At 46.6% G+C, this 26,488-nt stretch overlaps 1 long non-coding RNA gene across 1 annotated transcript; it reads right to left on the reverse strand.

Annotated features, from left to right (window-relative positions):
• Positions 1-2,132: 2,132 nt before the first annotated feature.
• LOC124510332 (uncharacterized) lies at positions 2,133-26,488 on the reverse strand. Its single transcript, XR_006961677.1, has 3 exons — positions 26,215-26,488; positions 2,937-3,012; positions 2,133-2,803 (listed from the first exon to the last, which is right to left on the reverse strand). It is a non-coding gene; the product is annotated as an uncharacterized LOC124510332 (long non-coding RNA).

Below are 26,488 nucleotides of genomic sequence, written 5' to 3' on the forward strand. Positions count from 1 at the left end.
ACACGACTGGTGGGCTTTATCTGGGCTGAAGAATCACATGATCGTCACCACCACTGTGACTCCAGGAACAGCTAACATTATGGATCCCATTCCATCTCTGCCACAGCCAAGGAAGAAAGGAACGCCATCTCCAGTTCTCAGATGTGGAAACTGAGGCCCTAAGAGGGGAACTGAATTGCCCAGGGCCGCCCAGACGAGCTGGGATCCAAAGCGAGGTCTGAGCCCAAGGTGTGCTCACGACACTTGTGCCGCCACAAAGGATCTGAAGGGAGGACTGTCATCATCTTCCCATGTCTGTGTTTCCCCTGGACACCCCGCCCAGCCCTGCTCAGAGCAGGAGACATGGGCAGTAGCTTGGGCTCTATCACTAACTTGCTGTGTGACCTCAGGCAAATCGCTTTCCCTCTCTGGGCCTTAGTGTCCCCCCCCACCCCCCTCCCCCCGGGAAACAGTCCCTGTGCAGGCCATTCTGATGGCCCCAGTCTTATTTCGGGTACTTTCAGCAGCACTTTATTTAGTATTTTCTTATCTTCTGTCTTACACAGCAGACTGGGAGGGAGCTCACTCTGGTGTATCATAGGAGCATAATCGATGTTGATGGAAAAACTGAGCATCTTATAAGAGCTACTCCTTATTGGGTATCTGCTGGGTGTGAGACCAGTGTTAAGGTTTACCTTACCTAATCCTTGTGGAAAAAACCCAAGCAGTGAGAGTTCTAGTTACTGTGACTCCACAGAAGGAATACTCCAGCAGCCTGAGGGTTAAGAGCCTGGCCCAGGTTATGTTGCACACAAGGAGAAATACCGAGAGGTTTAGTGCAATTGCTTGTCTGGGTTTGTTTTTGTTGGCAATTATTTGACTTTTTTCAAAACCTTATGATTATACTTTTTCTTTTAAGGAGGCTCCACGCCCAACGTGGGGCTGGAACTCACAACGTTGAGCTCCAGAGTCACGTGCTCTACTGAATGAGCCAGCCAGGTGCCCCAGCGATTACGTGGCTTTGAACAGATGCCCACCCTACTGCCTAATCTGCCCATGGGTTTAATATATTCTGGGTGAGCATCTCGGAAATATCTTCATTTTTGCTTGCACACACTACACTTTGGTCTAGACTGCAATAAGTTAATTAACTGTTCAAGCACTGGAGACATGCCTCGCGTCTTTCTGACAATGGCTCATGAGGCACAATGGAGCAGAGACACCACAGGGAGCCCCTGCAGGCCTCACCCTGCAGTGACATCACCCTTCCTCCCTCATCCAAACACTGGGGTTGGAGGTAGAGAATCATGATTTTTATCCCGTTCTGTTCCTCTAAATCTTCAACGGGTGAGCATGGTCGCACACTCTGAAGTATGCCTATTATTTTCTTTGCAAATAGAGATGTCCAGGATAAAAAAAAATTAGGCGTATATACATTCTCATATTAACATTTATGCGTATATACACATGTACATATGCAGACGTATATATATATATACACCTATATATACACATGCAAGTATATAAACACACACACACACACACATATATATGTAATTCAAATAAACACATCTCACTTTAAAAAGAAATTTGGAAAAAAGAAAAAAAAAAAAAAAGGGGCGCCTGGGTGGCACAGTCGGTTAAGCGTCCGACTTCAGCCAGGTCACAATCTCGCGGTCCGTGAGTTCGAGCCCCGCGTCGGGCTCTGGGCTGATGGCTCGGAGCCTGGAGCCTGTTTCTGATTCTGTGTCTCCCTCTCTCTCTGCCCCTCCCCCGTTCATGCTCTGTCTCTCTCTGTCCCAAAAATAAATAAACGTTCAAAAAAAAAAAGAAAATTTTAAAAAAGAAATTTGGGGGCGCCTGGGTGGCTCAGTTGGTTAAGCGTCCAACTTCGGCTCAGGTCACGATCTCATGGTTCATGGGTTCGGGGCCCGCATCAGGCTCTGCGCTGACAGCATAGAGCCTGCTTGAGATTCTCTCTCTGTGTCTCTCTTCTTCTCTCTCTCTGCCCTCCCTCTGCCCACACACTCTCTCTCCAAATAAACTTAATTTTTTTTTTTTTTGCCAAGGTCACCCAACAAACAAACAGCAGAGGAGGGATTCGAACCCAGGTCTGCCTGGCTGCAAAGGGGCTAACCTGACAGCAGTGGGCTCCCAGGTCATGGCATGTGCTCGATGGGTAGTGCCTCCAGCCATCTGGATGAAGCTGAGGGCCGACCAGGTCTCCTCGCTCTGGCCTCTCCTCGGGGCCAAGAGCGCGAGAGGGGAGATACAGCACGTCCTCCGTTGCGAGACACTCCAGTCATGGAATGAAAAGGTTTTCAGGCAGAAAGAAACATCCCTGCTTATACATACACATGGATTAGAAGCTGAACCCTGTGGGGACACGTAAAACATGTGTCTGTAGCCATTGTGGAAGGACAGTAAGAACCTGGCAGCACGGTTATTTCTGGAATCTTGTGAGCACAGCTGGTTCAAGGATACAAGTCAAGCTCCAAGCCCTGGGCCCGCCTCCTCTGCTGAGCCAGCTGGACATGATCCCTTAGGATGGATCAATGGCTCCCGATTCCCTATGTTTTTAAAGCCCATCCATCCTCCCCCTTCATTTGGCAACAGCCACAGGCAGGGTGAGGAAAGGGTGCAGAGTCTGCCGTCAGATGCACGACCAACGTCACTACGGGGATGGGTAGCCGTGAACTGAGCCCACAGGAGGGGAAGACAGTCCCTCCAGCGTCAGCAGTGACTAACTCTTGCTGGGTACACAGGCCATTCTTCCTTTCTTCTCTCGGCTTCTCCGTGGTTCCAAATTCCCTCACAGAGCCCCCTGGTAATCCAAAAATAACTTCAGAGTCACAAAGTCAAAACACGGTGTGAGAATCCTGGCACAAAGACGCCACTCCCCCAAGGCAGCCCACAGAGAAAGAAGCCCCTTTCCAGGTCAGGGTCCACGGACTCACCACAGAAGGAGATGATGTGGCTGCTGTCCTCGTGGACGAACTTCCGTGTGGCTGCCTCCTCCATGATCTGCTTCACCTAGAAGGGCAGAGGCAGTTGGACGGGGAGACCCAAACGCGACCCAGGGTGCGGTCATCCCCAAGGGCTGTGTCGTCCTTCCCGGCCTTCTGAGGCCATCTGGGGTTCTTTGATAACTCCTCTCCTTCCATGCCCTCCTCATGGCGCCTTCTGTAACTCTGAGGCCTGGGGCCTGTGAGAGCATCATGTTTTACTGAATTATTTCTTCAGGCTCTCTGCGTGGCTGGTTCTTCTCAGGTGTCACACGAAATGTCATCTTCCTTGAGCCCCTTATCTGACACAGCCCTCCCCTGACACCACTCACACCTCGTTACAGTCCCTTCTGGGTACATATGCTATTCCTGTCCTGTTTATTACTTGCTTACTATTACTTTCTTCTAAGATATAAATTCCCTGAGGCCAGGGCCTCACCTATCTTGTTCACTTCTGTATCCACGGAGACCAAAACAGTGCCTGGCACATAGCAGGGGCTCAATAAATATTTTTGGAAGCAAGGAGGGGAAGGAAGGAAGGAAGGAAGGAAGGAAGGAAGGAAGGAAGGAAAAGAGAGAAGGAAGGAAGGAAGGAAGGAAGGAAGGAAGGAAGGAAGGAGAAACAAGTATATAAAAGAATCAGGAAGGTATAGTGATAAATCAGGCCTGGAATCTAGCAGCTCTGGGTTCCAATCCCTGCTCAGGCACCTCCCAGTTGGGTCTGTGACCTCAATTTGGGAAACCAAGGCTCAGCAAAGTGAAGCAAACTTGCCCAGAGAAGCAAAGCTGGCCCAGAGCAGACACCGAATTCCAGGCTGTCTGACTCCCTGGGGGTGTGTTTTCCTACTATCCTCACACGCTCAACAAATCTTTTTTGAGCGCCCCTGATGCACCAGGAGTGAGGGACACAGTGCTGAAAGGGCAGCCGTGCCTCTGCTCACAGAGATGACTCTCCAGTGCCTGAACACCCTTCTGCTTTGCTGGATTCTGGCCCCCGGTCTGCCCAGCCCCCAGTCTGCCCAGCCCCCAGTCACCATGGGGCTTTAGCCATGCATTTCTCCTCTCTAGAGGCTCAGTTTCCCCACCTTGAGGTTGAGGAGGCCAAGAGAGATGACCTCAAAGGCCGGTCCCAGCTCTACATCGCCAGGGCTGCGACATGGGGTAACAGGAGCAGTTCTGAATCCAACCCATCCATGAGCAGCTGCTCCCTTCCTGGCTGCCCCGTGACCTACTCGGCCTCAGCCAGGCCAGCTCAGCAGTGGACCCACCAGAGAGCGATCGCAGGCTCTCCCATGCCCCTCTCCCCTTCCTTGCGGATGCCTCCTGGAGGGGAAAACAGAACTCAGAGCATCCCTGGCCATGCCCTGCAGTGTCTGCCCCACACAACCGAGTCAGCACTCGCCCCGTGAACAGCGCTGACCTCTGAGCTCAGCGAGCTCTAAGCTGGGCTTCGCCAGCGGCATTTCCAAGTCTGAAAACTATCTAGCCAAAGCCCTGGAACCGGCCCTGTTTACAGGTGTGGAAACTTGAGGGTTGGGAGGCAAACTGGCCTACTAAAGGCCACAAAGCTAGGAAGCCATGGCTGGACTTTTGGCTTAGGACTTTTTTTCCCCCCATCTCAGCTCCAGCTGCCATATCCTGGCCACTGTGGCTACTGATTGTGTTTCCACAGTCAAATCACATCACCTCTCTGAACCTTAGTTTTCTCGCGGGTGAAGGGCGTACAGGAACAGCACCTGCCTCATGGGGCTACGGGAAGACTGAACAAGGTAACGCACACCATGTGCTGAGCACAGAGCCTGGCGCACAGGGTGCCTGCAGTGTTACTTGCCTAAAACCTCACCTGGTCTCTCTATTCTGGCTGAAACAGTAACCTGTTCAGGAGAATAAAATTCCCCTGCTTCAAGGGTCCCCACAGTGGCTGCTCTCGAACACCCATTAGATTGATAAGCACAGAGCCCGACGCGGGGCTTGAACCCATGACTGTGAGATCACGACCTGAGCCTTAAGACACTCTTTTTTTAAAAAACGCTTATATATTTTTGGAGAGACAGAGCACAAGTGGGGGAGGGACAGGGAGAGAGGGAGGCACAGAATCCGAAGCAGGTTCCAGGCTCTAAGCTGTCAGCACAAAGCCCAACGTGGGGCTCGAACTCACGAACCATGAGATCATGACGTGAGCCAAAGTCGGTCCCTCGACTGACTGAGCCACCCAGGTGCCCCCATAAGAGACTCTTAAATTCAGAGAACAAACTGAAGGTTGCTGGAGGGGAAGTGGGTGGGGAGATGGGCTAAATGGGTGATGGGCATTAAGGAGGGTGCTTGTTGGGATGAGCACTGGGTGTTGTATGGAAGCCACTTTGGCAATAAATTATATTAAAAAAAAAAGACAGAGAGACACTCAACTGACTGAGCCACCCGGGTGCCCCAAACCATACACAGTCTCCAACAACCAATGGGTCAAAGAAGAAATCACAACAGAAATCAGCAAGTATCTTGAGACAAATGGAAAGGAAAAGGCAACGTATCAAAATCCAGGGGATGTAAAGAAAGCAGGGTACAAGGGGCATCTACAGCTGGAAGTGCTTATGTTCAAACAACAAGGAAGGTCTCCAATCAACAGTCTAACTTGACACCTCGAGGAATTACAGAGGAACAAACAAAACCCAAAGCTAGCAGAAGGAAGGTCATCGCAATGTCACAGCAGAAATAAACAAAAGAAAGAAAAGAAATACAAGGATAGGTTTTAACAAAACCAAGAGTTGAGTCTTCCAAAAGATCAGCAGAATTGACAAACCTTTAAGCCAGACTAAGAGCAAAAAATAAGAGAGAGAGAGAGAGAGAGAGAGAGAGAGAAAGACTCGACAAAAATCAGAATTAACACCAATCCTCCTCAAATTCTTCTAAAATAATAATAATGGAAGAGGAGGGAATACTTGCATTGCATGAGGCCAACATTACCTTGGAAAGCAAAGCCAAGCAAGTCATGACACAAACACTGGAGACCAATGTCTCCAATGAGTGACTCCATCAGAAGGCTCAACAAAACACTGGCAAACAGAACTCGGCAGGATCCGGAGAGTTCCACATGCGCCATGACCAAGTAGGACTTTCTGCTAAGATGCAGCAAGGGTTCAAGGCACAAAAACCGACCAACGCAAGACACCAGCATTAACATAACGAAGAGAAAAGTACCACATGGGCATCGCGGCTGATACAGAAAAAGAATGTGGCAAAATTCAACACCCGTTCACCATAAAAACTCTCACCAAACTAAGAACAGGAAGAAACTACCGGTCACGTATGAAAGTCATGTAGGAAAAACCCAGAGTTACCATCCCATGCGATGGTGGAAGACAGAAAGTTTTTTCTTCAAAGTCAAGAGCAAGACAAAGACACCTCTGCTCGCCTCTTTTACTTCGCGTAGCATTGGAAGCTCTAGCCAGATGAATTAGGACAAGGAAAAGAAACCAAAGGAATGCAAATCGGAAAGAAAGAAGTAAAATGATCTCGGTTGATCTTATGCCCGGAAAACCCTAGAAACTCCACAAGAAAACTGTTAGCAGTCATAAATAAATTCAGCAATGTTGCAGGATACAAAATCCATACGTGAAAATTAGCTGTATTTCTAAACACTACCGATAAACAATCCCAAAACAAAATGTTAAATATTCTGTTTACAATACCATCAGAAACAGGGGTGCCTGGGTGGCTCAGTCAGTTAAGCGTCCAACTTCAGCGGAGGTCGTGAGCTGGCGGTTTCTGAGTTCGAGCCCCGTGTCGGGCTCTGTGCCGATAGTACAGAGCCTGCTTCGGATTCTCTCTCTCTTCCTCTCTCTCTGCCCCTCCTCTGCTCATGCTCTCTCTCTCTCTCTCAAAAATAAACACTAAAAAAAAAGTAGCATCAAAAAGAATAAAATACTTAAGGATAAACTTAACCAAGGAGGTGAAAGACCTGTATATTGAAAGCTACAGTAAACCTGCTGAGACCTTTATTATTATTATTATTATTATTATTATTATTATTGCTGTTGTTGTTTTTAACATTTATTCATTTTTGAAGGAGAAAGAGACAAAGCATGAGCAGGGGAGGGGCACAGAGAGAGAGGCAGGCTCCAGGATCTGGACTGTCAGCACAGAGCCCGATGCAGGGCTCGAACCCACAAGCTGTGAGATCACGACCTGAGCCGAAGTTGGATGCACAACCGACTGAGCCACCCAGGCACCCCGACAGAACTTTTTAAAGATGCAAATAAATGGAAAGGTTTCCCATGTGTTCAGAGATTGAAAGACTTAATATTGTTGTCAATAAAACCCAAAGCAATCTATGTGTAATCGCCATCAAAACCCCAATGGCATTTTGTTGATGTTGTTTTGGCGTGGTGTTTTTGTTTTTTGTTATTGGTTTTGGTTTTTTTTGCAGAAAAAGGAAAATCTATCCTAAAAGTCATAAGGACTCCCATGAATAGGCAAAGCAATCTTGAAAAGGAAGAACAAAGCTAGAAGTATGGTATTTCCTGACTTCAAACCTCATTTTAAAACTATGGTAATAAAAATACTAGCACATTTTGAGGTACCAGCATAAACACAAGTGGTGAAGAACAGAGAGCCCAGAAATAAGCCTTCACGTCTATCAGTACATATGAAACGATTTTGACAAAGATGCCAAGACCATTCAGTGGGGGAGGGGGCAGTCTCCTACAAATGCTCTTGAGAAAACTAGATGTCCACATGGAAAAGAATGAAGTGAGACCCTCACCTGTACCACGCACAAAAATCAACTCAAAATGGATCAAAGGCCTAAATACCAGAGCGAACACTACAGAATTCCTCAAAGAAAACATAGCAGAGAAGTGCCATGATTTGGCAACGATTTCTTGGCTATGACACCAAAAGCAGAGCAGGCAAAAGTAACATGAAATAAACTGGACCACGTCAAAGTAAACAAACTTCCGTACATCAAAGGACACAATAAACAGAGTGAAAAGGCAACACCCATGGAATGGGTGAAAATACCTGCAAATCGTGTATCTGATAAGGACCTAATGTCTAGCCTGTATGATGCGTTCCTACAACTCAACAACAAAAAACAACCTGATTCCCAAATGGGCAAAGGACCTGGACAGACACGTCTCCAGAGAAGATAAACAGATGGCCAACAAGCACATGCAACGATGCTCAACATCATTCATCATCAGGGAAGTGCAAAATCAAAACCATGATGAGATACTGACCGCCTCACACCTATTAGGATGGCTCCTATCGAAAAATGGAAAATAACAAGTGTGGGTGCACATATGGAGAAATCGGAACTCTCGTGCATTGCTGATGGGCACGTAGACTTGTGCGGTTCCTAAGGAAAATAAGATGGCAGGTCCTCAAAAAATTTAACAGAAAATTACCATCTGATCCAGCAGTTCTCTTCTGGGTATATACCCCAAAGGACTGGAAGCAGAGTGTTGATGAGAGATTTGCACACCCGTGTTCATGGCAGCACTATCCACAACAGCCAAGGGCAGAAACAACCCAAGTGTCCACTGATGGACAAATGGATAAACAAAATGTAGCAGACACATGCAAGGGAATATAACTCAGCCTTCAAAGGGAGGAAGTTCTGGGGCGCCTGGGTGGCTCAGTTGGTTGAGTGTCCAACTCTGGATCTTGGCTTGGGGCGTGGTCTCATGGTGTGTGGGATAGAGCCCTGTGTCGGGCTCTGCACTGATGGTGTGGAGCCTGCTTAGGATTCTCTCTCTCTCTCTCTCTCTCTCTCTCTCTCTCTCTCCCCCCTCTCTCTGCCTGTGCCTCCCCCTCTCTCTCTCAAAATATACACATAAAGTTAGAAAAAAAAAAAAGGAAGGGAATTCTGACACCTGCCACTACATGTGTGAACCTTGAACATGTCACGCTAAGTGAAATAAGCCAGTCACAAAGAGACAAAATACTTATAAGTTGTGCCTAGAGGAGGCAAGTTCATAGAGACAGAAAACAGAATGGTGGTTGCCGGGGGCTGGGGGGAGGAGAGAAAGGGAAATTATTACTTAATGGGTACAGAGCTGTAGTTTTGTGAGACGAAGAGAGACTGACCACACAACAATGTGAATTACTCAGCACTACCGAACTTAAAAATCATGAAGGCAAAATTTTATGTTGTGTATTTTACCACAATTTTTACAAGTGTGGATACTATGTGTTAATATAGTGTAAATAAATATTTTGCAGTTGATTTTTTTAAAAAAAATTTTGATGTTTATTTTTGAGAGAGAGAGAGAGAGAGAGAGAGAGGAAGGGTCAGAGAGGGGGAAGCAGTCTCCAGGCTCCATGCTGCCAGCACAGCAAGGTGGAGGCTATCAGCAGGTAGAATGGAGAGAATAAGTCCCGAGAGTGTGGCACTTTGTGAAGTTCTCTCCTGCCCTCCTTGCCTCGTGGGATCATCCCAACAGTTCAGGGTAATACTCTCCCCATGTACAGAGGAGGAAAACTGAGGCTCTGGGGAGGAGGACACTCCTTGCAATGGACTGAATGTTTCAGTTCCCCCCAAATTCCTATGTTGAGATTCTAATCCCCAGTGTGATGGGGGTATTACGAGGCGGGGCCTGTGGGAGGTGATGAGGTCATGGGTAGGACTGGTGACCTCAGGAAAGAGACCCTGGAGAGCTCCCTTCCCTCTTCTGTCATGTGAGGACATAGAGAAAAGACAGCTGACTGTGAACCAGGAAGCGGGTTCTCAGCAGACACTGCTGTTCTCAGCACAACAAGGAAGTTCCAGGGGTGAACCTGGTACCTAGAACTATAGACAGAGAAGCACAAAAACAAGGGTCTGCAAACCGTTTCTGTAGAGATCTACGGAGTAAGCGTTCTTGGCTTTGCTGGCTATCTGGTCTCCGTCTCAAGTATTTAACTTCACCCTTGTATCCGGAGGGCAGCCATATGCCAATGAATGAGCGTGGCTGTGTTCCAATAAAACTTTATTTACAAAACCAAGTGGAGAGCCGGGTTTGTCCTTCGGGCAACAGTTTGCTGACCGTGAAATAATAAAACAACATATACCTGTTGGTCTTGGCCCCCAGTTCCCCGCACAGAGCTCCTAAAGCCCTGGTAATTTCCTAAGTGATCACAGCACTAGGGGCATCTTCTATTCTACCATCTGATCTTTGACCTCAGTTCCTGACACAGAATTTCTAAATCCCTTGGACTCTCCTGGGTGAGAGGAATGTCCTTTGTTCTAATGAGGTGATGCCTGGCGGGCTCCTGGATCGCTTTGGGATGGGGACTGGGCACCAGAAAGACCAAGCTATGATGAGAAGCTTGGAACTTTCAGCCCCATCCCTCATTCTCCCGGAAGGGGACAGGGAGGCAGACTGAGTTCACTCTCCATCGTGTCTGTGTTAATGAAGCCTCCATAAAAATCCCCAAGTATGAGCCTTGGACAGCAGGCTGCCGAACACGGAGGTGATGGAAGGGTGTCACAAGATGACACGGAGGCTCTGTGTCCTTCCCCCAGACCTTGCCCTATGCACCTCTTCCATCTGGATGTTCATCTGCGTCCTGTATCGTACCTTTTTGTCACAAACTGGTGAACCTAAGTGTTTCCCTGACTCCGATGAGCAAATGATCAAACCGAAGGAGGGGGCTAGGGGAACCCCAGTATGTGGCCATCAAGAAGTACGGGGATGGGGCGCCTGGGTGGCACAGTCGGTCAAGCGTCCGACTTTAGCTCAGGTCACGATCTTGCAGTTCGTGAGCCACGTCGGGCTCTGTGCTGACCACTCGGAGCCTGGAGCCTGCTCTGGATTCTGTGTCTCCCTCTCTCTCTGCCCCTCCCCATGTTTGTGCGCATGCGCTCTCTCTCTGTCTCTCTCAAAAATAAATAGATAGACGAAACCAACAAAGAAGTACAGGTGACAATCTGAGACCTGCACCTGAAGTGGGGGACAGTCTTGCAGGACGGGGGCCCTCACCTGCGGGACCTGACACTGACTCCAGGCAGCTAGCGTCAGACTCGGTTAAGGGGCGGCCACCCGGCTGGCGTCGGAGAACTGCCTGAGGTGTAGCAAACCCACACACCTCTGGTGTCTGTGGTATCGTCCAGGAAGAGTGTGGGATCAAGGAGAAACACACAGGAGTGTGTTTCTCCAACTCACTGATCCTGCGTGAGAATGTCTGGCACCACTGGGCTGGCCCAGGCTGCCCGCCCCGGTGTCACAGAAGGGGACAGCAAGGGGGGGAGGGCTAAAGCAGCTGACCACCCCACACACAGGGCCAGCCCCAGCTCTTCCCAGTGGCCAGCCCTCTCTCAGGCAGCTTATAGCCCTCCTGCCAATGTCCGTCTGCCCCTCGGAGGTGGCCATCTGCCTGTCGCCTGCCAGAGTGACTGTGACGCAGGGGCCCTGCCGTCTGCCCGCGTCCTCCCCCGTGGCTAGTGCAGTGACCGCCAGGACCCACGTGCTCCATCCACAAAAGGTTGCCGGGATGGAAAATCCCTAAGCTCTAAGTCCTGGCTGTGGCTCGAGCACTGCCCCGAGGGGCCTCAGTTTACCCCTCTGGCCTCAAAGACCTACCCAACTCCCACTTTCCAGGATGCCTTCACCTCCCCAACTGTGATGGGCTCAACTGTGTCCCTGCCCCCCAATCACATGCTGAAACCTCAACCCCTAGGACCTCAGGATGTGATCTATTGGGAGCCAAGATCTTTACAGAGGTAATTATGTTACAATGAGGTCATGAGGTGGGGCCTCATCTGGTGTGACTGGTGTCCTTATAAGAGGAAATTGGGACACAGACCACCACAGAGGGAAGGCCACATGAAGACACGGGGAGAAGAGGGCCATCCACGAGGAACGCCGGGAACAGAGCCTTCCCTCGTGGCCCGCAGAAGCCAACCCTGCTGACATCATGACCTTGGACCTCCAGCCTCCAGCACTGTGAGAAAATGCATTTCTGTTGTTTAAGCCACTCAGTGTGTGGTACCTTGTTATGGCGGCCAGGGCAGACTGATACTCCCACCATCCGTATCCTCAGCATCCTTATCCCTCTGAATGAGCTCTTCTGTGCCAGCGAATGAATGAATCAATGAATGAATGAATGAATGAATGAATGATGAATTAGTTCTAGGGTTACCTATGTTATTAACTCACTATACCCTCTCCACAGCTCTGTGAGGCTTGGTTCTATTTTTATTTAAAAAAAATTTTTTTTAGTTTGTTTATTTTTGAGAGAGATACAGAGAGAAAACACAAGCAGGGGAGGGGCAGAGACAGAGGGGGACAGAGGATCTGAAACGGGCTCCATGCTGAGAGGAGTGGAGAGCCCGACGCAGGGCTTGAACCCACGAACCATGAGATCACGACCTGAACCGAGCTTGGACGCTTAACCCAATGAGCCACCCAGGCACCCCATGGTTCTACTTTTATACCGATTTCTCGCAGCAGGACAATTAAGATCAGAGAGATTAAGCAACAAACCCGAGGTCACACAGTGAACAGGAGGCCGACGCAGAGTGTCAACCCAGGCTCTTGATGCTATTCCAGAAGCTTCAGCCGATGGCTTGTCTTTGAAAGTAATAATAATGCTCCAACTTACGAAACGCACAGCACTGGGCTAAGCGTACATGGCGTCATGGACTGGATGCTTGCGTCCCCAGAGATTCACATGCTGAGGCCCTACCCCAGCCCCCGTGTGATGGTATTTGCAGGTGGGGCCTTTGGGGGGAAATTAGGGTTGGATGAGCTCATGAAGGTGAGGCCCTCAGGATGGGATTGGGCTCCTTAAAAAAAGAGGAAGAGGAGAAGAGCACAGGGAAAAGGTCATCTACAAGGCAGGAAGACAGCCCTCGCCAGGAACTGAATGGGCTAGCACCTCGGCCTTGGACTTCTCAGCCTCCAAACTGCAAGAAATCGATGTCTGTTTAGGCCACTCCATCTGTGGTGTTCTGCTTCGGCTGCCTGAGCTGAGACACGGGGCCGGCCCCCCATAATCCTCACAACACAGTTCCCAGGTGGCCACCACCACCCCACTTGACAGACAAGTGCAGAGGTATTGGTTCCTACCTAGCCGAGGGCATCAGAAAATCCAGGGTCACCTTGCTGAGGTTTGTATGCTGGTCAATCTGACTCCAAGGGGAGCCTCTACCCACCACACTCTGCCCCAGAAACAGGAGTCAGATGTACTCCCTGGGACTGCCGGCCTCAGGGACATGACAGAAAACACAATGCCTTCCTTTTCCTCTCCCTCTCTCCAGAAGGCCTGGAGGACCCCGTAATCACTGCAAGTGGTGGATAACAGCACTGATGCGTTTATTCCACATCTCAGCACGAGCCAGGGTGAGGTCTGGGGGACTTCTGCTTCTCTGTGTCACAGGATGGCTGGGCCCAGCAAAACTAAGATTCGGAACTCAGCTGTAGGCAAAACCATGGGCAGGGGTCTTCGCTGGGGGTTCTGTGTACTTGAGGGATCCAAGAGGGTTTCTTGGCCGGGGGTCGAGGGGCCACAGGACTCAGGGGTAGGGAAGGGAGGGCAGTGGCGGCCACGAGAAAGCCTCTGTCCCCTCCCTGGCTCCGTGAGCAGGTTCTGATGATGTGGCAGGTGCCACAATGTGCCACACAGACCGCTTCGGGACTGGAGGCTGCTAGGAGGGCTCCTGGAGAGCCCTCAGCTGCCAGTCCCATAGAGGACAGGGATCCCTTCGGCCCCAGGAGAGCCTCCCCCAAGGTCTCACTGCTCCCCCGGAGGCCACCATCCGGTGACGGGAATGGGTAGGCTGCGAAGGCCCGGCATCCTTGCCCCCAACTCGGGACAGTGTGAAGGGCCATCCCAGCAAGCTGGCAACTCCCCATGGGGCTTCCACGAAAGCCTCGTGACCCATCTTCTCCCTTGGCACACCGCCGCTCGCTTCACTTGGCTCCGCTGGGTGTTAATCCCAAAGGCGCACCCTAATAAACCTGCATGCTGACCTCCATCTCGGCGACAGCTGCCACTTAGGGACCGCCAAGATACAGCATGGGTGCATCTGGGCAACAGTCAACAGGGACAAGCTGCAAACCATTCAAACACCGGTGAATTCAGCGGGGCAAAGGCCCGGATACACTGGGTGCACAGAGCAGCAGGGATGGAGTCTGACAGTCCTGCCCTGGAAGACCTTTCGGTCCAAAGAGCCAAAAGGTAGGACAAGCCAGGACAGGTACAGGGCAAGGGTGGTGCTGACGCAGGGCCCAGCAGCACCAGCACCAGCACCAGCACCAGCTGAGAACCGGCTGGAGATACAGACGCTCGGAAGCCACGGAGGCAGCAACTCTGGGGTGTTAATCAAGCTTTCCAAGCTACTCTCAGGCATGCTCACGTTGCAGTGGGGGATTCCAGAGGAGACAGAAAACTAGCAGCCAAACTCCTTAGGAAGAGACTCAGCAGTCACGGCTCCTGTCTGGGGACCTTCCTCACACAGCCAGTCCCTTCTGGCCACCTCTCCTTGCTTCCCATATCAGACTGGGGCAGGCAACAGTTCCCGGCTCCCCACTATTCCAACCGCGGGGTGCTGCACCCTTCTCCCCACCCACCCCATCCTGCCTTGGTCAATAGCGCCCTTATGAAATTCATCTTCATGTGCTCCGTTTGGAGGAATCATCTGTTTCCTATCGTTACCCGGACTGTATACACACGTTGTCTCAAGTCCAAACCCCACAGAATGAAGGTTGTCTGTTTGTAGCTATGGACCCTGAAACTCAGACAGGGTAATCCCCAGGGAAGGCAGGCTCCTGGGGATGGATCTGGGGCGGGGTGGGTAGTGGAGGTGGGGACACAGCACCAAGGGCGTAGTTCTGAGCCTGAGGGAGGGGTTCTGACGAGGGCGGTGCCTCCCCTACCCTGCTGGCTCCCGACTTCCCCAGAAGTTAATAAGGCACTGACAGCCTGAGGCCAGAAGAGGAAATTAAAAAGGCAGGGGGGGAAAGCCTCCCCCGGAAGGTCGGTCCCTGCAGCCTCACGGGAGAGGGCACGGTCTCACTGCAGGAAGAGGCTATGGCCCAAACTGGCCAGGGGAGGACCCATCCCCGGGGGAACCGACCGCCCCCGTGGGCACGGGGCAGAGGGCCACAGAAGGCCCCTGAAATGCAGCTCAACCACCTTTCCCCTCTCAGGCTCCCAGGCATGAGCCTGGAACTGATCTGCTGTGGAAGTCGACAGCTGTGAGGAACCTCGGGGTGGTCTGGGGGTGGCGGTGGCAGTGTGGCATCCTGGCTCCCTGAACAAGCCCATGTGATTTGCTGAGCTTTGGCCCCGGAATCATGCCTGACTGAGGCAGCACAGAGGCAGTGGCTATGGGTGGTGCGACGGCAGCCACAGAGACCTGTCTTTGCATCCAGCTCAGCCCTTCCTGTCCAGGGGTGAGGATTCAATGGGGTGTTATTTGCAAAAGAGGAGGCCTGGCTAGCACATAGCAGGAGTTTTATGATGCTAAAAACTCACTGGTTTTCTTTTCTTTTTTTTTGAGCACTCATGGTGTTCCTGGGACTGTTTATGGCATGACAACCCAAGATAGATTACCGACATAGTCCCATTTTACAGATGGAAGAAACTGAGGCAGAGAGCTATTAGATAACCCACCCAAGGTCATGCAGAGGAGGCAGGATTCAGACCCAGGTCTTTATTCTAACAAAGGCCTCAAAGCAGAAGCTGGAGACCTTTTGAAATAGTTTTGTTACTCCAGCTTAAGAGTAAGAGAGTATGTTTACTGACCACCTACTATGTGCCATGTACTTTGTACAGAATACCTTATTCAATCCTCACAAAAATATTATCATCCCCATTTTAAAGTTTTTTTTCCAGAGAGAGAGAGAGAGAGAGAGAGCGAGCGCACATGTGTGCATGTGAGTGGGGGAGGGGCAGAAAGGCAGGAGAGAGAGAGAGAATCCCAAGCAGGCTCTGTGCTGTCAGCACGGAGCCCGATGCAAGGCTTGAACTCACAAACCACGAGACCATGACCTGAGCTGAAATCAGGAGTCAGATGCCTAACTGACTGAGCCACCCAGGTGCCCCTCAACTCTCAAAGGGTAAGCCAAACACAGTGCCTGGTCCCTTCATAAATACTGGTGAATCTTCGGCAGCGATAGCACAATGTAGTGCCGTGTTGGTACGTGACCCCCTGCCATCCCATACATGAGGAAACGGAAGCCAGAAAGGTTCGTGAATCTGCCAAATGGCAGGGCTGGAACTTGAACTCAAGGCTGTCCAGCTGCAAAGCTGGGACCTTTCCCCAACTCCACATTCTCAGAGTAGCTCATAACCATATGCAGGTCATTGGCTTTGGCTCCAGGGTAATGCAGCACAGGGTTCTAGAGCCAGAACCCCAAGCCGTACCACTGACAAAGTCCATGGTAAAAAAAAAAAAGCTAATTATGTGTGTGTGTGTGTATATATATATATATATATATATATATATATATATATTTCCTTTGTTCCTCTGTTCTGATTGTTTGTTTGTTTGATCGGGCATTTTCTCTATACTTTTCCAGATCCCCTTCTTCATTTTCCTCCCTCTCTTTCTGGATTAAGCCCTATAGCTCCTTTGAGTCACTGCCTGGTCTTTTTCCCACTCCTGTCATTTCCCTCTTTGTTTGGGCTAAGGATTCTTCACCACCCTCTTCTCTTTTCCAGGATTACTTCAACAAACAAATCAAAGCACACCTGGTGGAAGGCCCAAGCCACCACTCCAAGTAGCGAGAAAAGCAGCCAAAGACGCACCAAAAGAGTGCACACAACACACTCCAAAAACATTTGTTCAACTGCCAGGCCCTGGACAGTGTAGGACCCTTTTTAATATAGTAGAACTCACAGGTGTGGGACACAGAACAAGCTATTAAAACACAAAAAGGGCAGGAATCAGGCCAAAACGACGAAATTGAAGAATTCTCCTCAGCTCTCTCCCTGGTATCTCACCGCTGCGTCAGTGCAGTTAGGCATCAGCAAATTAATGAGAGGAGAGAGGAGGCCCCTGCTCTTGGGCACCCGCAGGAACTTACTCCAGCTCCAGACACACCGTAAACACTTTCATCTAACGGAAGATAAGCTGTGAAATCAGATTTCTGAACCACAAGACAAGAAATCACAGAATTTTCCGGCTGAAAGGGAATAACACACTTCTTAATTGAAGAGTGGTCAGGAAAGAAAGCACATGGAGAGCAGTGCCCTGTGGCAGCTTGTGTAAAAACTGCATTCCATGCCAGGCCTGAAATGTCCCAAAGCTCAGTTCGCTATCAGCATCCCAGGTGGTGCAATTAATAAAGAGCTAGTGTGGGGCCACTGGCACAAACAAGGCAGCTCCTTAGAACCTGAACTTCCTATTTGTTCCATTCCTTGGGTAGATAACGCCTGTTAATTACTCTGGAGTATTTTCTTTTAGAAATTATTTTGGCGAGGAGAGAGTGATCACCGCGCGTCCTGCTGATCACTTAGATTCCACCTACACCTGCCTAAATAACCCAGAAAACCGCCAGAGGATTAGCAGAACGGAGTCTCCGGAGCCAAGCCCAGACGAGAGGCCCACGGAAGAGGGGCCCCTCCTGAAGCGGATCACCTAAGGAGAAGCGAGCTAAGCCTGCCCCTCCTGCCCCTGTGCACCTTGCCTACCCACCCCAGCTAAGACGCCAGATCCCCAGCACCATAAGCCTGGCAGTGTGCAAGTAGCCCAGATGGGCCACGCCACCCCACAGTGAATCCCGCCCCTAGGAGAGGGGAAGAGAAGGCACACACCAGTCTGACTGTGGCCCCAGCGGTGGGCTGGGGGCAGACATCAGGTCGGACTGCGGCCCCGCCCACCAACTCCAGTTATACACCACAGCACAGGGGACGTGCCCTGCAGGTCCTCACCACGCCAGGGACTATCCAAAATGACCAAGCGGAAGAATTCCCCTCAGAAGAATCTCCAGGAAATAACAACAGTGAATGAACTGATCAAAAAGGATTTTTTTTTAATTTTTTTTTTCAATGTTTATTTATTTTTGGGACAGAGAGAGACAGAGCATGAACGGGGGAGGGGCAGAGAGAGAGGGAGACACAGAATCGGAAACAGGCTCCAGGCTCTGAGCCATCAGCCCAGAGCCCGACGCGGGGCTCGAACTCCCGGACCGCGAGATCGTGACCTGGCTGAAGTCGGACGCTTAACCGACTGCGCCACCCAGGCGCCCCATAAAAGGAATTAAATAATATAACAGAAAGTGAATTTAGAATAATAGTCATAAAATTAATCGCTGGGCTTGAAAACAGTATAGAGGACAGCAGAGAATCTCTTGCTACAGAGATCAAGGGACTAAGGAACAGTCACGAGGAGCTGAAAAGCGCTTTAAACGAAATGCAAAACAAAATGGAAAAGACGACAGCTCGGATTGAAGAGGCAGAGGAGAGAATAAGTGAACTAGAAGATAAAGTTATGGAAAAAGAGGAAGCTGAGAAAAAGAGAGATAAAAAAATCCAGGAGTATGAGGGGAAAATTAGAGAACTAAGTGATACACTAAAAAGAAATAATATACGCATAATTGGTATCCCAGAGGAGGAAGAGAGAGGGAAAGGTGCTGAAGGGGTACTTGAAGAAATTATAACTGAGAACTTCCTTGAACTGGGGAAGGAAAAAGGCATTGAAATCCAAGAGGCACAGAGAACTCCCTTCAGACGTAACTTGAATCGATCTTCTGCACGACATATCATAGTGAAACTGGCAAAATACAAGGATAAAGAGAAAATTCTGAAAGCAGCTAGGGATAAACGTGCCCTCACATATAAAGGGAGACCTATAAGACTCGTGACTGATCTCTCTTTTGAAATTTGGCAGGCCAGAAAGAATTGGCACGAGATCTTCAGTGTGCTAGACAGAAAAAATATGCAGCCGGGAATCCTTTATCCAGCAAGTCTGTCATTTAGAATAGAAGGAGAGATAAAGGTCTTCCCAAACAAACAAAAACTGAAGGAATTCGTCACCACTAAACCAGCCCTACAAGAGATCCTAAGGGGGACCCTGTGAGACAAAGTACCAGAGACATCACTACAAGCATAAAACATACAGACATCACAATGACTCTAAACCCGTATCTTTCTATAATAACACTGAATGTAAATGGATTAAATGCACCAACCAGAAGACATAGGGTATCAGAATGGATAAAAAAACAAGACCCATCTATTTGCTGTCTACAAGAGACTCATTTTAGACCTGAGGACACCTTTAGATTGAGAGTGAGGGGATGGAGAACTATTTATCATGCTACTGGAGGCCAAAAGAAAGCTGGAGTAGCCATACTTATATCAGACAAACTAGACTTTAAATTAAAGGCTGTAACAAGAGATGAAGAAGGGCATTATATAATAATTACACGGTCTATCCATCAGGAAGAGCTAACAATTATAAATGTCTATGCGCCGAATACCGGAGCCCCCAAATATATAAAACAATTACTCATAAACATAAGCAACCTTATTGATAAGAATGTGGTAATTGCAGGGGACTTTAACACCCCACTTACAGAAATGGATAGATCATCTAAACACACGGTCAATAAAGAAACAAGGGCCCTGAATGAGACATTGGATCAGATGGACTTGACAGATATATTTAGAACTCTGCATCCCAAAGCAACAGAATATACTTTCTTCTCGAGTGCACATGGAACATTATCCAAGATAGATCATATACTGGGTCACAAAACAGCCCTTCATAAGTTTACAAGAATTGAAATTATACCATGAAAACTTTCAGACCACAATGCTATGAAGCTTGAAATCAACCACAGGAAAAAGTCTGGAAAACCTCCAAAAGCATGGAGGTTAAAGAACACCCTACTAACGAATGAGTGGGTCAACCAGGCAATTAGAGGAGAAATTAAAAAATATATGGAAACAAACGAAAATGAAAATACAACAATCCAAACGCTTTGGGACGCAGCGAAGGCAGTCCTGAGAGGAAAATACATTGCGATACAGGCCTATCTCAAGAAACAAGAAAAATCCCAAATACATAATCTAACAGCACACCTAAAGGAAATAGAAGCAGAACAGCAAAGGCAGCCTAAACCCAGCAGAAGAAGAGAAACAATAAAGATCAGAGCAGAAATAAACAATATAGAATCTAAAAAAACTCTAGAGCAGATCAACGAAACCAAGAGTTGGTTTTTTGAAAAAATAAACAAAATTGACACAACAGGGATGCCCACTCTCACCGCTGTTGTTTAACATAGTGTTGGAAGTGCTAGCATCAGCAATCAGACAACAAAAGGAAATCAAAGGCATCAAAATTGGCAAAGATGAAGTCAAGCTTTCGCTTTTTGCAGATGACATGATATTATACATGGAAAATCCGATAGACTCCGCCAAAAGTCTGCTAGAACTGATACATGAATTCAGCAAAGTTGCAGGATACAAAATCAATGTACAGAAATCAGTTGCATTCTTATACACTAACAATGAAGCAACAGAAAGACAAAGAAACTGATCCCATTCACAATTGCACCAAGAAGCATAAAATACCTAGGAATAAATCTAACCAAAGATGTAAAAGATCTGTATGCTGAAAACTATAGAAAGCTTATGAAGGTAATTGAAGAAGATTTAAAGAAATGGAAAGACATTCCCTGCTCATGGATTGGAAGAATAAATATTGTCAAAATGTCAATACTACCCAAAGCTATCTACACATTCAATGCAATGCCAATCAAAATTGCACCAGCATTCTTCTCGAAACTAGAACAAGCAATCCTAAAATTCATATGGAACCACAAAAGGCCCCGAATAGCCAAAGGAATTTTGAAGAAGAAGAACAAAGCAGGAGGCATCACAATCCCAGACTTTAGCCTCTACTACAAAGCTGTCATCATCAAGACAGCATGGTATTGGCACGAAAACAGACACATAGACCAATGGAATAGAATAGAAACCCCAGAACTAGACCCACAAATGTATGGCCAACTCATCTTTGACAAAGCAGGAAAGAACATCCAATGGAAAAAACACAGTCTCTTTAACAAATGGTGCTGGGAGAACTGGACAGCAACATGCAGAAGGTTGAAACTAGACCACCTTCTCACACCATTCACAAAAATAAACTCAAAATGGATAAAGGACCTGAATGTGAGACAGGAAACCATCAAAACCTTAGAGTAGAAAGCAGGAAAAGACCTCTCTGACCTCAGCCGTAGCAATCTCTTACTCGACACATCCCCAAAGGCAAGGGAATTAAAAGCAAAAGTGAATTACTGGGACCTTAGGAAGATAAAAAGCTTCTGCACAGCAAAGGAAACAACTAACAAAACTAAAAGGCAACCAACGGAATGGGAAAAGATATTTGCAAATGACATATCGGACAAAGGGCTAGTATCCAAAATCTATAAAGAGCTCACCAAACTCCACACCCGAAAAACAAATAACCCAGTGAAGAAATGGGCAGAAAAAACATGAATAGACACTTCTCTAATGAAGACATCCAGATGGCCAACAGGCACATGAAAAGATGTTCAACGTCACTCCTTATCAGGGAAATACAAATCAAAACCACACTCAGATATCACCTCACGCCAGTCAGAGTCGCCAAAATGAACAAATCAGGAGACTATAGATGCTGGAGAGGATGTGGAGAAACGGGAACCCTCTTGCACTGTTGGTGGGAATGCAAATTGGTGCAGCCGCTCTGGAAAGCAGTGTGGAGGTTCCTCAGAAAATTAAAAATAGACCTACCCTATGACCCAGCAATAGCACTGCTAGGAATTTATCCAAGGGATACAGGAGTACTGATGCATAGGGGCACTTGTACCCCAATGTTTATAGCAGCACTCTCAACAATAGCCAAATTATGGAAAGAGCCTAAATGTCCATCAACTGATGAATGGATAAAGAAATTGTGGTTTATATACACAGTGGAATACTACGTGGCAATGAGAAAAAATGAAATATGGCCTTTTGTAGCAACGTGGATGGAACTGGAGAGTGTGATGCTAAGTGAAATAAGCCACACAGAGAAAGACAGATACCATATGGTTTCACTCTTATGTGGATCCTGAGAAACTTAACAGAAACCCATGGGGGAGGGGAAGGAAAAAAAAAGAGGTTAGAGTGGGAGAGAGCCAAAGAGTAAGAGACTGTTAAAAACTGAGAACAAACTGAGGATTGATGGGGGGTGGGAGGGAGGGGAGGGTGGGTGATGGGTATTGAGGAGGGAACCTTTTGGGATGAGCACTGGGTGTTGTATGGAAACCAATTTGACAATAAATTTCATATATTAAAAAAAAAAAAAAAGAATTCTCCTCAAAAAAATTCCAGGAAGAAAGGACAGCCAGAGAAGTGCTCAAAAGACAGAAACAATATATCTGAGCACGTTTTTGGAATAACACTCATAAGACACATAGCCGGGCTTGAAACCAAGCATACAAGACAGCAATCTACTGCTTCAGAGATCAAGGACCTAAGGAATGGTCACCATGAATGCTGAAAATGAAATGTTGTAACCAAGTTACAAAACAAACTGGATGCAGTGACAGCAAGGATGGGAGAAGCAGAAGAGAGAATCGGTGAAATAGAAGATACAATTGTGGACAAAGATGAAGCAGACAAAGGAAATTACTAGACCACGAGGCAGGTACTAGAGATATAATTGATTCGGTGAGATGAAATATTAGCCACATAATAGGAGTCCCAGAAGAAGAAGAGTGAGAGAAAGGGGCAGAAGGTTTATTTGAACAACTTATAGCTGAGAACTTCCCTCTTCTGGGGAAGGAAACAGGCATCCAAGTCCTGGCGGCACCAAGAATTCCCTTCCAAATCAACAAAACCAGGTCAACACCACGACATGTCAAAGCGAAACCGGAAAAATACGAAGATCAAGAGAGAATTCTGAAAGCAGCTAGGGACAAACGGGGCTTAATCTACAAGGGAAGACACATAAGGGTAGCAGCAGACCTGTCCAATGAAACTTGGCAGGGCAGAAGGGAGGGGTAGGAAACGGTCAATGTGCTGAATGGGAACATATGCAGCAAAGAATCCTTTCCCCAGCAAGGCTGTCATATGAATAGAAAGAGAGAGAAAGGCTTTCCCAAACAAAACCTAATGGAGTTCATGACCACTAAACCAACCCTGCAGGAGATCCTAAGGGGCGACTCTGTGAGTGGAAAGCAGCAGAGACTACAAAGGACCAGAGGCCTCACCAAAAGCATGAAACCTTCAGATAACACAATGACACTAAATCCATATCTTTAATCACTCTGAATGTCAATGGACTCAATGCCCCAATCAAAAGACACAGGGAATCCGAATGGGTAAAACACAAAGCAAAACCAAAGAACAAGATCCATCTATATGCTGTCAACAAGACACTGATTTTAGACCCCAGGACACCTCCAGAGTCAAAGTGAAGGTATGGGGAACCACCTATCATGCTACTAGAAGTCAAAAGAAAGCTGGAGTCGCCATACTTCCACCAGACAGACTAGATTTTAAACCAAAGATGGTAGTAACAGATTCAGAAGGGTGTTTTATCACAATTAAGGGGTCTATCCATCAAGAGGAGCTAACAATTGTAAATGTTTATGTCCCCAAAGTGAAAGGCCCACATATATGGATCGATGAATCACAAACATGAATAAATGTATACATACAAATACCATGACTGTAGACAAATTTAAGACTCCACGCACGGCAATAGGCAGATCGTCAAGGCAGAAAATCAGTAAGGAAACACAGATCCAATGTGTCATTGGACCAGATGTATTCAGATATACATACATATATATTGGCCTTCATATATACATTTATATACCTGGATTTCAACACCGATATATTGAGATCTTTGCATCCAACAGCAGTAGAATGCACATTCTTCTTAAGTGCACATAGAACATTCTCCAATATAAGTGACATCCTGGGTCATAAAACAGCCCTCCACAAATATAAAAGGACTGAGATCGTACCTTGCATAGTTTCAGATCACAACAATGAGCACTTGCTCATTCTTTCTCTCTCTCCCTCTCTTTCCAAGAGAAATACAAACATTACAAAAACATTTAGCTCAGCTCCTTCCAAGAAAGAGAAAAAAAGAATAATAAACCTTGTGGGGCAATGAGTCATGGATGAAAACCACACACAGACAGTAGAATTCCATAACCAATATGTTGACAATGGAGTTGACAGAAAGTGATGTACTAAAAGAACAGACACTAAAGAAAGGTTTTCTGCAAGGAAACAGGGTAGGGTAAACCATTAAAAAAAAGCATGGTGGGGGGAACACGTAGGTGGCTCAGTCAGTTCAGCGTCCAACTTCAGCTCATGAGTCATGATCTCACGGTTTGTGGGTTTGAGCCCCACATTGAGCTCTGTGTTGACAGCTCGGAGCCTGGAGCCTGCTTTGGATTCTGTGTCTCCCTCTGTCTATGCCCCTACCCCGCTTGCACTCTCTCTCTCTCGCTCCAAAATAAATAAACTTTAAAAAAATAAAAAAAAATACCTTAAAGAGCATGGGGGGAGAAGAGGAAAAAAGGAAAAAAAATATAAGACATGACCAATCAATCAAGCATGAGCTTAAGACAAGGAAGAAAAGGAGAAATGTGAGCCAAGTAAGGTAAGTGGAAACAACATACATTTTTCAACATGTACGTAAGTAGGACTGGGAATAAACTATGAACAATAGTCTCTTTTAAACCTTTTAAAGATATATATAGATATATATAGATATATATATCTATATATATAACCTTTTAAAGATATATATATATATATATATCTATCTATCTATATATATATATATATAAAACGTATACGTAAAACAGAGGCTTTGATTCACAGTATATCCCTAATAATACTGACTTTTATCACTCTACAGTTATCTGGTTATATATACTGTAATAAAGAATTTAAGTTTTTTCACTATAAAACAAATTGTTCAATTACTGGCATCTATGGCTTCCTAAAAGCTATCAACTCTTACTAGACTAACAAAAGAACAGAAAAAGAGAGGTTCCTAACACATCAACTTTCACTATGGAGAAAGAATTGGGAATGAGAATTCTAGGAAGAAATGTGAACCTTCAAAGGACATATGTAATGGGACACAGATGGGGTTGAAAAAACAAAGGCTGAGGACTTTTTCTCTGCAATTCTAAGCTCACAATGGGAGGATACTAAAAATATACGGTAACCTTCTTTCGTATGTAACTCCTGATTTTCTCAATAGAATCCCTTTGCGTTTATACGTATTAAACACTAAACGGAATATAAACTGAAGCCTTACTTTTTAAATTCACATATTTAATTGTGATATATCATGCATATTTCATTACTTTTCAAATTCCATTCTATGGAATTCCATTTCCCTACTCATTTATTCACATTCAACAAATATGATATTGCTTCTTCCAAGCAAGACTTTATTCCAGGAGCTCCAGGAGTCAAACAAGTATGTTTCCTAACCTCCAGTAGCTTATAATGATTTAGGGGCTTTGAAATGAATATTTAACTAAATATCAGATGTCTGAAACTTTAAATTTTAGAATCTGACACAAGGACTAGGAGGGGATATTTTTAAAAGCTAGAATATGAAAGATTTCTGAAATTAGAAATTTGACAACTTGGCTATGAAGAGCCTCTGCTCATAGAGCTACTCTTTTCAACAAAATACGTATTCTTCAGGGAGATGCACAATCTTAACTTACTCTTCATGGAGTTATTTCAAAAATACAGGGGAACACCTTTGTAAGGTAAATGTTGAGAAATAATGCAAACATCTAAATTTCTACATTTTCTAATACTATTTTAGTCTAAATATAGAACAAAGGATAGAGACCAAGGAAAATCCTGTATCTCACCAAAATAAAACTTGCCCGGGGCGGGGCCACGTACAATAGATACTTGGATCCAATAAGATTTCATTTAGGCCTGAGTATGATCAGTCATGTTACTTTCACGGTAAGAATCCTTATCCTTAACCAAATGTCATATTTCCTCCATTATGGGAAAGATTTTCCCAATATAATTTTACTGTCATTATATATTTTCCAGCCCATTCTCTTCTCAGCCTCCACCTCTAGGATTTACCAAAGTAAAACAAAACAAAACAAAAAATTCAACACGTCATGTATCTGTAAAGGGGTTTGTTGTTGCTAACTTTCCATTACACACATAAAATGATGATACACAGGCTTTTAAATTTTAAGAGTAAATAATGGAGAAAACTAAATTCAGAGCAGGAAGTGAGTTTCACAGGTGGGTACTTTACCTTGGTACCGAAATCTAAGCCTTGGCTAGGTGATGTAGGCCATGAATCATCAGGACCAGGTTTGTCGGAAAGTCTTTAGAGCAAAAATATACAACAAAAACATGTTCATTTATTTAAAAACAAAATTTCAAAAATTAAGGGAAAGCTCAGCTATCTGTTTATTCAACGAAGTTTCTTGGTATAATTAAAAGTTGGCCTCTGGTTTTTTCATTAAGTTTTATTTGCATTCCAGTAATAGGAACATCCAGTGTTATATTAGTTTATTAATATAGTG

This window comes from Lynx rufus, unplaced genomic scaffold (assembly GCF_022079265.1).
Source record: "Lynx rufus isolate CCGP_SWC_20201006 ecotype Redwood Valley unplaced genomic scaffold, mLynRuf1.p SCAF_15, whole genome shotgun sequence".
Taxonomy (NCBI): Eukaryota; Metazoa; Chordata; class Mammalia; order Carnivora; family Felidae; genus Lynx; species Lynx rufus.